This window comes from Schistocerca serialis, chromosome 7 (assembly GCF_023864345.2).
Source record: "Schistocerca serialis cubense isolate TAMUIC-IGC-003099 chromosome 7, iqSchSeri2.2, whole genome shotgun sequence".
In the NCBI taxonomy this organism is placed as follows: domain Eukaryota; kingdom Metazoa; phylum Arthropoda; class Insecta; order Orthoptera; family Acrididae; genus Schistocerca; species Schistocerca serialis.
In genome coordinates this window covers 324,127,832-324,141,959 of record NC_064644.1, presented here as the reverse complement: position 1 = coordinate 324,141,959, position 14,128 = coordinate 324,127,832, and the positions used below count along the sequence as shown (strand labels likewise).

Here is a 14,128-nt window from a genome sequence, read left to right as displayed (position 1 = left end):
GTTAGTTAGATTGTTTTATTACCAGGTTACTGAATTTATTTTTTTATTGGGACGTTACACTGAATGTGAACGACATAATTATAATTTTTACTGTTGAGAGGTTTAGGAATTTTTTCGGTTTTGTGGTTACGCTAAATGTGAATGAATTTTAAGCTTGGATTAAATCAGAAAGAATTTTGTGTGGAGGTTAATGTGAAAAGAATTTTGTAGGGAGGTTACAAATGAGAAAGAATTTTGTTTTGAGGTTACACTTAAATCAGAATCATTATCAATAATATTTATTTTATTTTGTGGGGAGCCCGTACAGGACCTGCACAGGCGGTCGTGCATTATACCGCTGAAATGTAGGGTTTTGCAAGAATCGAATGAAGGGTAGAGCCACGGGTCGTAATGCATCTGAAATGTAACGTCCACTGTTCACAGTGCCGCCAATACGAAGAAGAGGTGACAGAGACGTGTAACCAATGGCACCCCATACCATCACGCCTGGTGATACGCCAGTATGCAATGACGAATACACGCATCCAATGTACGTTCACTACGATGTCGCCAGACACGGATGCGACCATCATGATGCTATAAACAGAACCTGGATTCATCCGAAAAAATGACGTTTTGCGATTCGTGCACCCAGGTTCGTCGTTGAGTACATCATTGCACACGCTCCTGTCTGTGATGCAGCGTCAAGGGTAACCGCAGGCAGGATCTCCGACCTGATAGTCCATGCTGCTGCAAGCGTCGTCGAACTGTTCGTGCAGATGGTTGTTGTCTAGCAAACGTCCCCATCTGTTCACTCAGGGATCGAGACGTGGCTGCACGATCCGTTACAGCCATGCGGATGTCTGTCATCTCGACTGCTAGTGGTACGAGGCCACTGGGATCCAGCACGGCGTTCCATATTACCCTCCTGAACCCACCGATTCCATATTCTCCTAACAGTCATTGGATCTCGACTAACGCGAGCAGCAATGCCGCGATACGATAAACCGCAATCGCGATAGGCTACGATCCGTCCTTTATCAAAGTCGGAAACGTGCTGGTACGCATTTCTCCTTCTTACACGAGGAATCACAACAACGTTTCACCAGGCAACGCCGGTCAACTGCTTTTTGTGTATGAGAAATCGGGTGGAAACTTGCAGCACGTTTTAGGTGTCGCCACCAGCGCCAACCTTGTGTGAATACTCTGAAAAGCTGATCATTTGCATATCACAGCATCTTCTTCCTGTAGGTTAAATTTCGCGTCTGTAGCACGTCATCTTCGTGGTGTAGCAATTTTAATGGCCAGTAGTGTATATCGTGAATTACGATTTTAGTTGGCATGGGATCATCGAGATTGGACGATGGATCAACGGGAACATCGCCTGGTCGGAAGAATCACGTTTCCTGTTATACAAGGTCGACGGTCGTGTCCAAGCACGCCGTCATCCACGTGAACGGCGGTTCCAAAGATGCACCACACCGCTGGCACAGGCCAGTGGGAGTAGTATTTTGTCACGGAACACAATCATGGGATTCAGCTGGACCTGTTGTAGTAATCGGAGACAGTGTAGCAGCAGAGGCCTACGTGAACATTATTGCAAGCCACATGTATCTGTTCGTGACTGACGTCCTCCCTGTCTGTTCGTGACTGACGTCCTCCCTGACAGCAACGGAATCCTCCAGCAGAATCACTGTCAGTATCTTCAAGAGAAACACCACACTACAGTATTTTGAGTAGCATGGTAGTGACTCTCCTTTATGTCTCACCCACCAAATTCGCCCGATCTGAAGCCGATGGAATACACCACTGACGCCAGCTCTATGTCTACAAATCAGGAGCCCGTAATTTACGAGATTTGAGTGACCTTAGCGCAGACGTCTGGTGCCAGATACCCTGCAAACCTATCAAGGACTTGTCGGTTCCATGCCACGGAGTCTCGCTGCAGTATTGCGCTCCGTATGTGGACCAACAATGTGCTTTAAAACAGTTGGTTGTAATGTCTTGGCTCATGAGTGTATTAGTTTCCTCTCAGAGCTGTTGCTTCCGTACGGTTCCTGTCTTGAGGTTGAAGTACTGGATGAAAAGTGGGCACAGGAAACTTACTTCTAGTATGATAGTCAGAGAGGGGATCGTCCAGACACGTGCACAGAAAGTAGCTGTCAAGTAGAAACACAGTGATAGTCTTCCCCAAGCCAATATAAGAGGTGCGACAATAAAGTAATGAGACTGATTTTCTTTGCAAGATGTGGTAACCCTGCAGGCTTTCGTAGGCACAATATCTTTGACCTTGGCCTATAAGCTGCTTCCAGGCCAAGCGGCACATCGATGAAACTACTCAGTCGTGATTTGTGCTCTAATAAGTTAATACGTGTTTGTGTCTCTCGTCACGGAAATGCGTTAAATTGGGTGAAAACGCGAAGACAACTTACGGTAAGCTCCAGAAGGCTTTTAGAGAGGAAGTTTAGCCGGCCGCGGTGGTCTAGCGGTTCTGGCGCTGCAGTCCGGAACCGCGGGACTGCTACGGTCGCAGGTTCGAATCCTGCCTCGGGCATGGGTGTGTGTGATGTCCTTAGGTTAGTTAGATTTAAGTAGTTCTAAGTTCTAGGGGACTTATGACCTAAGATGTTGAGTCCCATAGTGCTCAGAGCCATTTGAACCATTTAGAAGAAGTTATGTCAAAAGCTCAAGAGCTTTCGTTGGCATAAAATGTTTAGTAAAGGCAGAACGAATGTTGAAGATGAAGACTGCAGTGGACGACCATCAACGACACGGACGGATGTCAACTTGGCCAGTGCGATCTGATCGAAGATTATCCGTGAAAACGATTGCAGAAGAACTGAACATCAATCGACAAACATTTCGTCTAATAATAACTGAAAATCTTGGTATGAGAAAGATTTGTGCAAAAATGGTCCCCAAAAATCTCACACCACAACAGCGAGAAACACGGAAAAATGTGGCAGCCGATCTGTTAGAGCAAACGGAAATAAATCCAGAATTGTTGAGTCGTGTTATCACTGGTGATGAAAGTTGGTTTTTTCAGTACGATCCAGAGACAAAACGCCAAAGTTCGCAATGGTGCTCAAAGGGATCACCCAGACCAAAAAAAGGTCGCATGTCAAAGTCAAAAGTGAAATGCATGCTTGTGTGCTTCTTTGATTCCAAGGGAATTGTTCATAAAGAGTGGGTGCCTCCTGGACAAACAGTTAACCAATGTTACTACAAAGAGATTTTAGAAAGACTTCGTAAAAGAGTTCTTCGTGTCCGTGCCAACATTGCTGATAATTGTATTCTGCATCACGATAATGCGCCATCCCATACAGCTCTGTCAGTACAGCAATTTTTAACCTCAAAACAAATTTCTGTACTACCACAGCCACCTTATTCACCAGATATCGCTCCGTGCAACTTTTTTCTATTTCCAGGAGTCAAAACGGCGGTCAAGGGACACCATTTTCAAACAACACAAGATGTCCAAAAAACTGTGACGAGGGTCTTGGAGGATATTACAGAAGATGAGTTCCAGAAATGTTACCATCAATGGCAGAAGCGCTGGAAAAAGTGTGTGCAATCAGAAGGGAACTACTTTGAAGGAGACAACACTAAACTTGACTAAAACGGTAAGCAACATTTTTTTCACATCAGTGTCATTACTCTATTGCAGCACCTCGTACTGTAATTGTGGAATGAATCTCTGCTGTTTTCGCCAGTTTTTTGAGAAGATAGTACCCAATAGACGTGCCGGAGCATATGAATCGTACAACCCAAAATGACTCGGATGCTATAGAGTCCAATAGGAATGGAATGTTTTTAACAACGAATTGTTTACTTCTCAATGGGGGAAATGAGGGGATTATGCAACAGCACCGAAAGTTGCTAACAAATTATTTGGTTGGTGAAACGGAAAGCCAGAAAGTGTCAATCAAACGCAAGGACATGCCCAGTGAAAATGTTACAGAGTACTAGGGGAGAGTTGAAGTCCTACTGGGATCTGTTAATAGGGCTGAGGTCCAGCACTGCTAATACCGTTTATACCAGAAGACCACGCAAACGTCTGATGTAAGCAATTACTGTCAGCCAATCATTTCTGGTAAGTACAACCAATAAGTAACTGCCGTCTGTGATTATACACATTTAGAAAGTCGCTTGACACCAAAGAACTGACCGTACGTCATCTGGTAATGAAGTGCACTGCAGTCTTTCCATAGAAGATCACATGCCAGTGTTCTCTTAGTCTCAAAATAATGACTAACGCCCAGGAAAGTCACTCTCAGATAATTATTAACAAAATCGACATATTATATTTTATTTTTATTCTTACTGTATGGGGGAAAAGCGTTAATTTTTTTCAGAATAAGTTCTATAAATTTAATGATTGACGCTTTCGCGACGTAATAACTGCGCGAAAGCTTCGTGGGTGTTGCATCGGTGGAATTGCATATATTTTCAACTAGCCAGCTGCTCGTCATCTTGAGGTGCGACTGCGAGGAAACTATTGTTCGCTGGAAAAATGTAGGATATAGGAACCGGAGATATAAAGTCATTACAGAGGAGGCGGGCCAGTGAGGTACACAGGCCCTGGGCCGTGCGCCCCAGCACGTCGCACTACACGTCTTACGAGTTGCAGCGACCATCTTCTGCGAGGATTGAGTTATTATTTTAGAACAGTTTAATAATTCGTAACTGCGTGTTGAAATACTCTCACGCTCTTGATAATACATGACAACGTTAATGACTTCAGTAGGTGTCTTTACGTAAGATACCAATTTTCCGCCTGACCCCAGACCTTGCCGAGCGTTCGAGATGTACGTTGGACAAAGCAACTGGTGTGACATCGTAAGTCCATTGCAAAGCCAGTATTCCTGTGGGTCCCGGTAGAAGGTGACATCCAGCGCCCCCACTTAGAAGGCGAGTCGCAGTCCAAGCACACGTCACACAGCAATGTGCGACCACACATCGCGGATCCCAGCTGGGAAGAGCTGTACAGTCTGCGAACCCTGCCGGTGCGACCAAGTTGAATTCATTTCTCTGAGGCACAAGACCTCTCAGTGACCCCAAGGAACATTACCACGCATTGCTAAGCTGACGTCACGTGTCTCTGTTAGTTAAGTCGTTTGCTAAACGCTATTTCGACTGCAGTCATAATGAAAGAGTACCACTACTTGGAGACGGACGTGAGGAGTTCATTACACTGTTCATGCCATGACTCGTATCTAAATAATGGTCAGCAACAGCAGGCTTTTCTGGCTGATTCAGACTGGTGTGAAGTCTGTGTTCATCACATCTCTCTTTAAGCCAGTGATTCCTCTGGCCAAAGTAAACTCAAGAGCAAAAGAAACCGGTACACGTGCCTAATGTTGTGTAGGGCACCCGCGAGCACGCAGAAGTGCCGCAGCACGACGTGGCATGGACTCGACTAATGTCTGAAGTAGTGCTGGAGGAAACTGACACCATGAATCCTGCGGGGGCTGTCCATAAATCCGTAAGAGCACGAGGGGATGGAGATCTCTTCTGGACAGCACGTTGCAAGGCATCATAGATGTGCTCAATAATGTTCATGTCTGGGGAGTTTGTTGGCCAGAAGAGTGTTCCTGCAGCCACTCTGTAGCAACTGTGGACTTGTGGGGTGTCGCATTGTCTTGCTGGAATTGCACAATGGACATAAATGGATGAAGGTAATCAGACAGGATGCTTATCTACGTGTCACCTGTCAGAGTCGTGTCTAGGCGTATCAGGGGCCCCATATCACTCCAACTGCACACACTCCACGCTATTACAGACCCACCACCAGCTTTAACATTCCCCTGCTGACATGCAGGGTCCATGGATTCATGAGGTTGTATCCATACCTGTTCACGTCCATCAGCTCGATACAATTGGAAACGAGATTCGTCTCACCAGGCAACATGTTTCCAGTCATCAACAGTAGTGTTGATGGGACCAAGCGAGGCGTAAAGTTTTGTGTCGTGCAGTCATCAAGAGTACACGAATGGGTCTTCGGCTAAAATAGTCCATATCGATGATGTGTCGGTGGATAGTTCGCACGCTGACACTTGTTGACGGCCCAGCATTGAAATCTGCAGCAATGTGCGGAAGGGTTGCACTTCTGTCACGTTGAACTATTCTTTTCATTCGTCATTGGTCCCGTTTTGGAGCATCTTTTTTCGGCCACAGCGATGTCGGAGATTTGATGTTTTACCGGATTTCTGATATAGACAGTACACTCGTGAAATGGTTGTCCGGGAAAATCCCCACTTCATCGCTACCTCGGAGATGGTGTGTCCCATCGCTCGTGCGCCGACTGCAACACCATGTTCAAACTCACTTAAATCTTGATAACCTGACATTGCAGCAGCAGCAACCGATATAACAACTGCACCAGTCACTTGTTGCCGAGAGCAGCGTCGTATTCTGTCTGATTACATATCTCTGTATTTGAGTAAGTATGCCTATAACTAGTTTCTTTGGGGCTTCAGTGCATTATTTCCCAAACTAATACAGGATTTCATATATACATCGACTCCCTAATCCTAGGTCGCCTTACGCGGAACGCGTCATCGTGTGCGCTTTTTCCAGAGAGCAGAAGACAGGGAAACCATCCTTGTCGATCTCTCCATAACCACTTGCTAATTGAAATGCCGCTGAGCGAAGTGCTTGGCTAATCTGTCTTACTACGTCGGTATGTCATACATGGCCCGAATAAAATATTCCTTACAGCACTGCCTCGTGGTGCCAGCGCTTTTACAGCGAACCAATATATAAATTGGTTCTACCCAGTTGCGTCAATGAACACGAGCAGCTGCCTCAGTAAAACATCGCACTTGCTAATTGAAATGCTGCTGAGCGAAGTGCTTGGCTAATCTGTCTTACTACGTCGGTATGTCATACATGGCCCGAATAAAATGTTCCTTACAGCACTGCCTCGTGGTGCCAGCGCTTTTACAGCGAACCAATATATAAATTGGTTCTACCCAGTTGCGTCAATGAACACGAGCAGCTGCCTCAGTAAAACATCGCACTTGCTAATTGAAATGCTGCTGAGCGAAGTGCTTGGCTAATCTGTCTTACTACGTCGGTATGTCATACATGGCCCGAATAAAATATTCCTTACAGCACTGCCTCGTGGTGCCAGCGCTTTTACAGCGAACCAATATATAAATTGGTTCTACCCAGTTGCGTCAATGAACACGAGCAGCTGCCTCAGTAAAACATCGTATAGTTTTCACGACGCTACCCGACGCAACGCCCAAGAACTGAGTAAGTGCAATCAGTTCAGCTGTAGTTCAGAATGAGATAAATTTTGTGGAAGTAAAAGCAATTGTAATTAATTACATTTCTGTGGCTAGCATACCAAATCTTTATATTGCACAATGATTGCGAATGTCACACTCAACTGAATTTATTTATGTTTAACAAATATATTTAAGATAACATACCTTTTCAAGTCGAATAATGGAATAATTCCAACTCTAGATGAGTTCACTTCACAAAAGAAGCCTTAACTAATACTCATTGTGGACAGGGCATTTAAAAAAAATAACAAACTGAAGAATCAAAATTTGAAAACTTTTAACAGTAATGCGATGGGATTTTTCACAGTAACGTAAAAAGCAAATTTTATTTTATCAGTTTAGAAAACTTATTCCCACAATATTTAATTTCAATTGCTGCAGGTTTTTGTACAGTAGTGTAGTAGCATTCACAGCGTTTAATTTTACATGAAGTGAGAAATGTGCCCGGATGAAATTTAATTGGAATCCACAGTTTTATCCATCTACGTAAATCTGTTGAAATAACGGTGGTCCATTTTAATGGGACCACTATATTATACGAGGGTTGGAACTTAAATAGTGACGACTATTTATTCACCACCGATACGAAAGAGTTACGTGTTTGCACCCGTTACTGTCCTTCAAAGTAGTCACCAGCGTTGTGTAGAACCCGTTGCCAGCGATGTGGAACTCGTAATATACCGTTAGCAGAGCCTGTTCTGTTGATGGTGCGAATGGAGCGGTCAACTGCCTGTCGAATCTCTGGAACAGTTCTGAAGCGAATGCCACGAAGTCGTTCCTTCGTCTTCGGAATCAAATCAAAGTCACAAGGACTTACGTCCGGGAAGTATAGTGGATGGTACAGTACTTCCCAGTCCCATCGACCGAACAGAGCAGCCACAGCTTGCGCTGTAAGCGCCAGCGCATTCTCGCGCAAAATGATGGGTGGGTTGCGCAGAAAGTGTCGCCGCTTCTTTCGCAAAGCTGGTCGCAGGTGATGCTCCAAAAACGAACAGTAATACTGTGCATTGACGGCTTGCCGTGGAGGAACGTAATGCTTTGCGCAGAAAGTGTCGCCGCTTCTTTCGCAAAGCTGGTCGCAGGTGATGCTCCAAAAACGAACAGTAATACTGTGCATTGACGGCTTGCCGTGGAGGAACGTAATGCTTTACGATAACACCATCAAGGTCGTACACGAGAATCACCATAACTTCAGACTGCTCCATTCGCACCATCAACAGAACAGGCTCTGCTAACGGTATATTACGAGTTCCACATCGCTGGCAACGGTTTCTACACTACGCTGGCGACTACCTTGAAGGACAGTAACAGGTGCAAACATATAACTTTTTTGTATCGGTTGTGAATAAATATTTGCCACTATTTAAGTTCCAACCCTCATATTATTGACAATTCATATCTATTATTTATGGATGACCTCTGCTAGTCATAGTTTAAATCAAACAATATTGATATTACAATACTAATAACACAGAAATAACGTATGTATACACTGCATTGAGCCACAGGGGACATAGTTGAGAATGGAATCTGTTGCTTGAACAAGTACTTCATCCTTTTCGCCCTACTAGAGCCTTTATCAGGGATTCTTTATACGCTGTTTATCTCCTTCGCCATGAGCATACTTACATACGATTAATGCTCACTGCTGGTTGCTTAACGAAACATATTTGCTGCTGGCCGATGGCAGTATCTGTACCGAGCGGGGTAGCGTTGTGGTTAGCACACTGAACTCGCATTTGGGAGGACGACGATTCGAACCTGTATCCCGGCATCCTGCTTTGCGTTTTCCGTGATCTCCCTAAATTGATTAAGGCAAATGCCGGGGTCGCTCCTTCCAAAGGGCACGGCTGCTTTCCTTCGCAATCCTTCCCTAATCCGAGCTTCTGCTCCGTCTCTAATGACCTCGTCGTAATATCTGTCAGTTTGGGGACTGAATTTTTGAACACCCTGTAAATAGAAATAGAACTGTCGGTAAACGTTGTCATAACGAAACTGATGGGAATGTAAATAAAATAGTTGCAACGATGTAGATACTCGATATCACTGAACACATGTGACGGAAAAATCACGTACGAGTAGTCCCGCCGTGACACAGTCAGCAAGGTGCGATATACTCCATTTCCATGTTTATACCTTTTAAACATCATTGAACAAATATTGTATTTGTTTTAATTTTGGGCGTTCTTCATCTCACGTCCGCGGAAGACACAGTTGTGTACAGGAAGGTGACGTGGACAGAAGTTTGTTACAAAATGAGGAGAGGCTTGTAGATGATCAGTGCTGGTATGAAGATTACCGAGTGACTTCAGACATGGGTAGCTGCAATGAAATGCATGTAAATATACGAAAAGGACCATCATCGTTAGACTATGCGATGAGCAATGCGTCGCTTCAACCAGTCAGCGGATAGGCACTTGGTGCAGGGAGTGGCAACTGTTCCGACACTGACAATGTTGAGTGTTTATGGAAAAAGTTCAAGGCAATCGTAAAATGCGTTTTAGACAGGTACGTGCCGAGTAAAACTGTGAGGGACGGGAAAAACCCACCGTGGTACAACAACAAAGTTAGGAAACTACTGCGAAAGCAAAGAGAGCTCCACTCCAAGTTTAAACGCAGCCAAAACCTCTCAGACAAACAGAAGCTAAACGATGTCAAAGTTAGCGTAAGGAGGCCTATGCGTGAAGCGTTCATTGAATTCGAAAGTAAAATTCTATGTACCGACTTGGCAGAAAATCCTAGGAAGTTCTGGTCTTACGTTAAATCAGTAAGTGGCTCGAAACAGCATATCCAGACACTACGGGATGATGATGGCATTGAAACAGAGGATGACACGCGTAAAGCTGAAATACTAAACACCTTTTTCCAAAGCTGTTTCACAGAGGAAGACCGCACTGCAGTTCCTTCTCTAAATCCTCGCACAAACGAAAAAATGGCTGACATCGAAATAAGTGTCCAAGGAATAGAAAAGCAACTGGAATCACTCAATAGAGGAAAGTCCACTGGACCTGACGGGATACCAATTCGGTTCTACACAGAGTACGCGAAAGAACTTGCCCTCCTTCTAACAGCCGTGTACCGCAAGTCTCTAGAGCAACGGAGGGTTCCAAATGATTGGAAAAGAGCACAGATAGTCCCAGTCTTCAAGAAGGGTCGTCGAGCAGATGCGCAAAACTATAGACCTATATCTCTTACGTCGATCTCTTGTAGAATTTTAGAACATGTTTTTTGCTCGCGTATCATGTCATTTCTGGAAACCCAGAATCTACTATGTAGGAATCAACATGGATTCCGGAAACAGCGATCGTGTGAGACCCAACTCGCCTTATTTGTTCATGAGACCCAGAAAATATTAGATACAGGCTCCCAGGTAGATGCTATTTTTCTTGACTTCCGGAAGGCGTTCGATACAGTTCCGCACTGTCGCCTGATAAACAAAGTAAGAGCCTACGGAATATCAGACCAGCTGTGTGGCTGGATTGAAGAGTTTTTAGCAAACAGAACACAGCATGTTGTTATCAATGGAGAGACATCTACAGACGTTAAAGTAATCTCTGGCGTGCCACAGGGGAGTGTTATGGGACCATTGCTTTTCACAATATATATAAATGACTTAGTAGATAGTGTCGGAAGTTCCATGCGGCTTTTCGCGGATGATGCTGTAGTATACAGAGAAGTTGCTGCATTAGAAAATTGTAGCGAAATACAGGAAGATCTGCAGCGGATAGGCACTTGGTGCAGGGAGTGGCAACTGACCCTTAACATAGACAAATGTAATGTATTGCGAATACATAGAAAGAAGGATCCTTTATTGTGTGATTATATGATAGCGGAACAAACACTGGTAGCAGTTACTTCTGTAAAATATCTGGGAGTATGCGTACGGAACGATTTGAAGTGGAATGATCATATAAAACTAATTGTTGGTAAGGCGGGTACCAGGTTGAGATTCATTGGGAGAGTGCTTAGAAAATGTAGTCCATCAACAAAGGAGGTGGCTTACAAAACACTCGTTCGACCTATACTTGAGTATTGCTCATCAGTGTGGGATCCGTACCAGGTCGGGTTGACGGAGGAGATAAAGAAGATCCAAAGAAGAGCGGCGCGTTTCGTCACTGGGTTATTTGGTAACCGTGATAGCGTTACGGAGATGTTTAATAAACTCAAGTGGCAGACTCTGCAAGAGAGGCGCTCTGCATCGCGGTGTAGCTTGCTCGCCAGGTTTCGAGAGGGTGCGTTTCTGGATGAGGTATCGAATATATTGCTTCCCCCTACTTATACTTCCCGAGGAGATCACGAATGTAAAATTAGAGAGATTAGAGCGCGCACGGAGGCTTTCAGACAGTCGTTCTTCCCGCGAACCATACGCGACTGGAACAGGAAAGGGAGGTAATGACAGTGGCACGTAAAGTGCCCTCCGCCACACACCGTTGGGTGGCTTGCGGAGTATCAATGTAGATGTAGATGTAGATGTAGAATACATCTGTCCGAAGTGATTTAAGGTGGAATCCTATCTACTTCAGACGGTGAGAAGACAATTTCCAGATTCTGGGAGTTTAAATCACTCACGAAGGAGCTCGTTCACGAAGGTTTTTCGTTCTTACATTTCTTAACCAAAGACATAGAAGAGATTTAAGGATGAGCTGAACGGTTTGTTGTGGGTTTGTTTAGTCACTGCGAAAATGTCAAAGAAATGATCAATTCTGTTGTGAGAAACACTACAACCTAGGCGTTGTGTTTTGCGGAGAGCCCATGCAGAAGGTATGAAGCGTAGTTCCTGCAGTGTATCGTCCGGAAATGGAATAGGAAGGGGGAAATTACACAGGTGCAGAATACACTCTCCGCCACCGACCGTTCATAGTCTGTGGAGTACGAATTCTGAGGATTACGAAGCAGCAGGCATCCTGTAATGAATTGCAGTCAATTCAAATTCAAAATGTTTAAATGGCTCTGAGCACTATGGGACTTAACATTTGAGGTCATCAGTCCCCTAAAACTTAGAACTACTTAAACCTAACTAACCGAAGGACATCACACACATCCATGCCCGAGGCAGGATTCGAACCTGCGATCGTAGCGGTCGCGCGGTTCCAGACTGAAGCCCCTAGAACTGCTCGTCCACAACGGCCGGTTGCAGTCAATTAACAGAAACTATCATATGTCCGCAGAAGTGTTTTTACCGGACCAAGTTAGTGAATTTAAGTCGCAGTGTTAAGATTGCAGGTACAGCGTCAAAGTTAATCGTGACACTGTCGAGGACATAATAAAAAGTAACAATTTTTGCTTTAAGCTGGCGACAAAAGATGTTCACACAATCCTGAGACTATTATAGTGCTGGTGGGTCCGATAAGAGAAGAAAATGAAGCCGTATGGCATGTTCAACAAATAGCAACAATTGAGGTTAATGTTTGCTCAGCTAAGAAAGGAGAAAGAAAAGTAAGAATCACTGTTTCTTAAATTTGACTCTTACATTAATTATATCACTCTGTGCTAATGAATATCAGGATGGGACAGGAATAATGGAAATTGTAATGAGAATGTGTGGGTTGGTGCTGCTGCCTTTAAGATCAATAGGGGCTCCGGCACTGTTAACAAGCGCGGGAAGCCAGTGTCTCATTAGTTCCGCTACGAATTTCAACATTCTCACACCGTTACGCATTTAAAAGCCTTCCTGAATGTTCCGAAAATGCTTACGAGTTCGCTTGCTTGTTTCTTGTGAACGCACAAGAAATAAATCGTGCTTAGTAGTGAAAAAAGTGGGGCGGGAGAACGGGTGGGAGGAGGGGGAGGGGCGGTGAAAATCAGTTAATGCAGCTGTACTGTCAGCCTGTTCGCTAACGATCCTATTGTCTACAAGGAAGTACTCTCGCTGAGTGGCCTTAACGAGACGCAGAGCAGTTCAGTTTCTACCCCTGCTTTTCTGATTGAGAGTTCCCTTAAAATTGACTCCACACATTAAGGAATTACACAGGGTGAATTCGAACTCCCCCGAAAAAATTTCAGAGGTTTTTCAGGAATATTTGGGTATAAGGGACCCATTGCTCCGGTGGCTCGGTGCAGAGTAACAATGCAATTGTTATATTTTCACTGCGTTATTCCAGTTATCGTTGTTTCTGTGAAAATATCTTCAGAACAGTGAAAAATCCTGCAATATACACGGTCCAGTCACAGTAATGCGACCACCATCCTACGTTCGACGTCAACGTGCAGTAACCAGTCACAGATGCAAGGTGGCAGCACTGGGAGTGTAGAAGAAGCACTCCGTTATCAGACCACAAGTAGCCCATCGGGACCATCCGACCGCCGTGTCATCATCAGCTGAGGATGCAGATAGGAGAGGCGTGAGGTCAGCACACCGCTCTCCCACTCGTTACGATAGTTTTCTTTGACCGGAGCCGCTACTGTTGCGGTCGAGTAGCTCCTCAATTGGCATCACGAGGCTGAGTGCAGCCCGATAAATGCCAACAGCGCATGGCGGCCCAGATGGTCACCCATTCAAGTGCTAGCCATGCCCGACAGCGCTTAACTACGGTGATCTGACGGGAACCGGTGCATCCACTGCGGCAAGGTCTTTGCCAGCACTAGGAGTGGAGGGTATGTAAACATGTCAGGGGGATGCGGAGCAGTGCAGCTCTTGTCGTAAAGCGAAAACAGAGTGAATTATCTGAGTTCAAATGGGCCTGATCATTGGTTTTTGGGCCAAGGGTAGATGGATTTCCAAACAGGTTAAGTTTATGAACTGTTCACTGTTTAAAGTATACAGTGCACGACAAAATGGCGCTGTTCAAAACCGACACTGAGGCAACAGTGGTGCATCACGGGCCATAGATGACTGGTGAACAACGGCTGCGGAT

General features: G+C 44.9%; 1 pseudogene; it reads right to left on the bottom strand.

The window, feature by feature from the left end:
• Positions 1-13,733: 13,733 nt before the first annotated feature.
• Positions 13,734-13,851, bottom strand: LOC126413464 (5S ribosomal RNA; annotated as a pseudogene).
• Between the last annotated feature and the right edge of the window lie 277 nt (positions 13,852-14,128).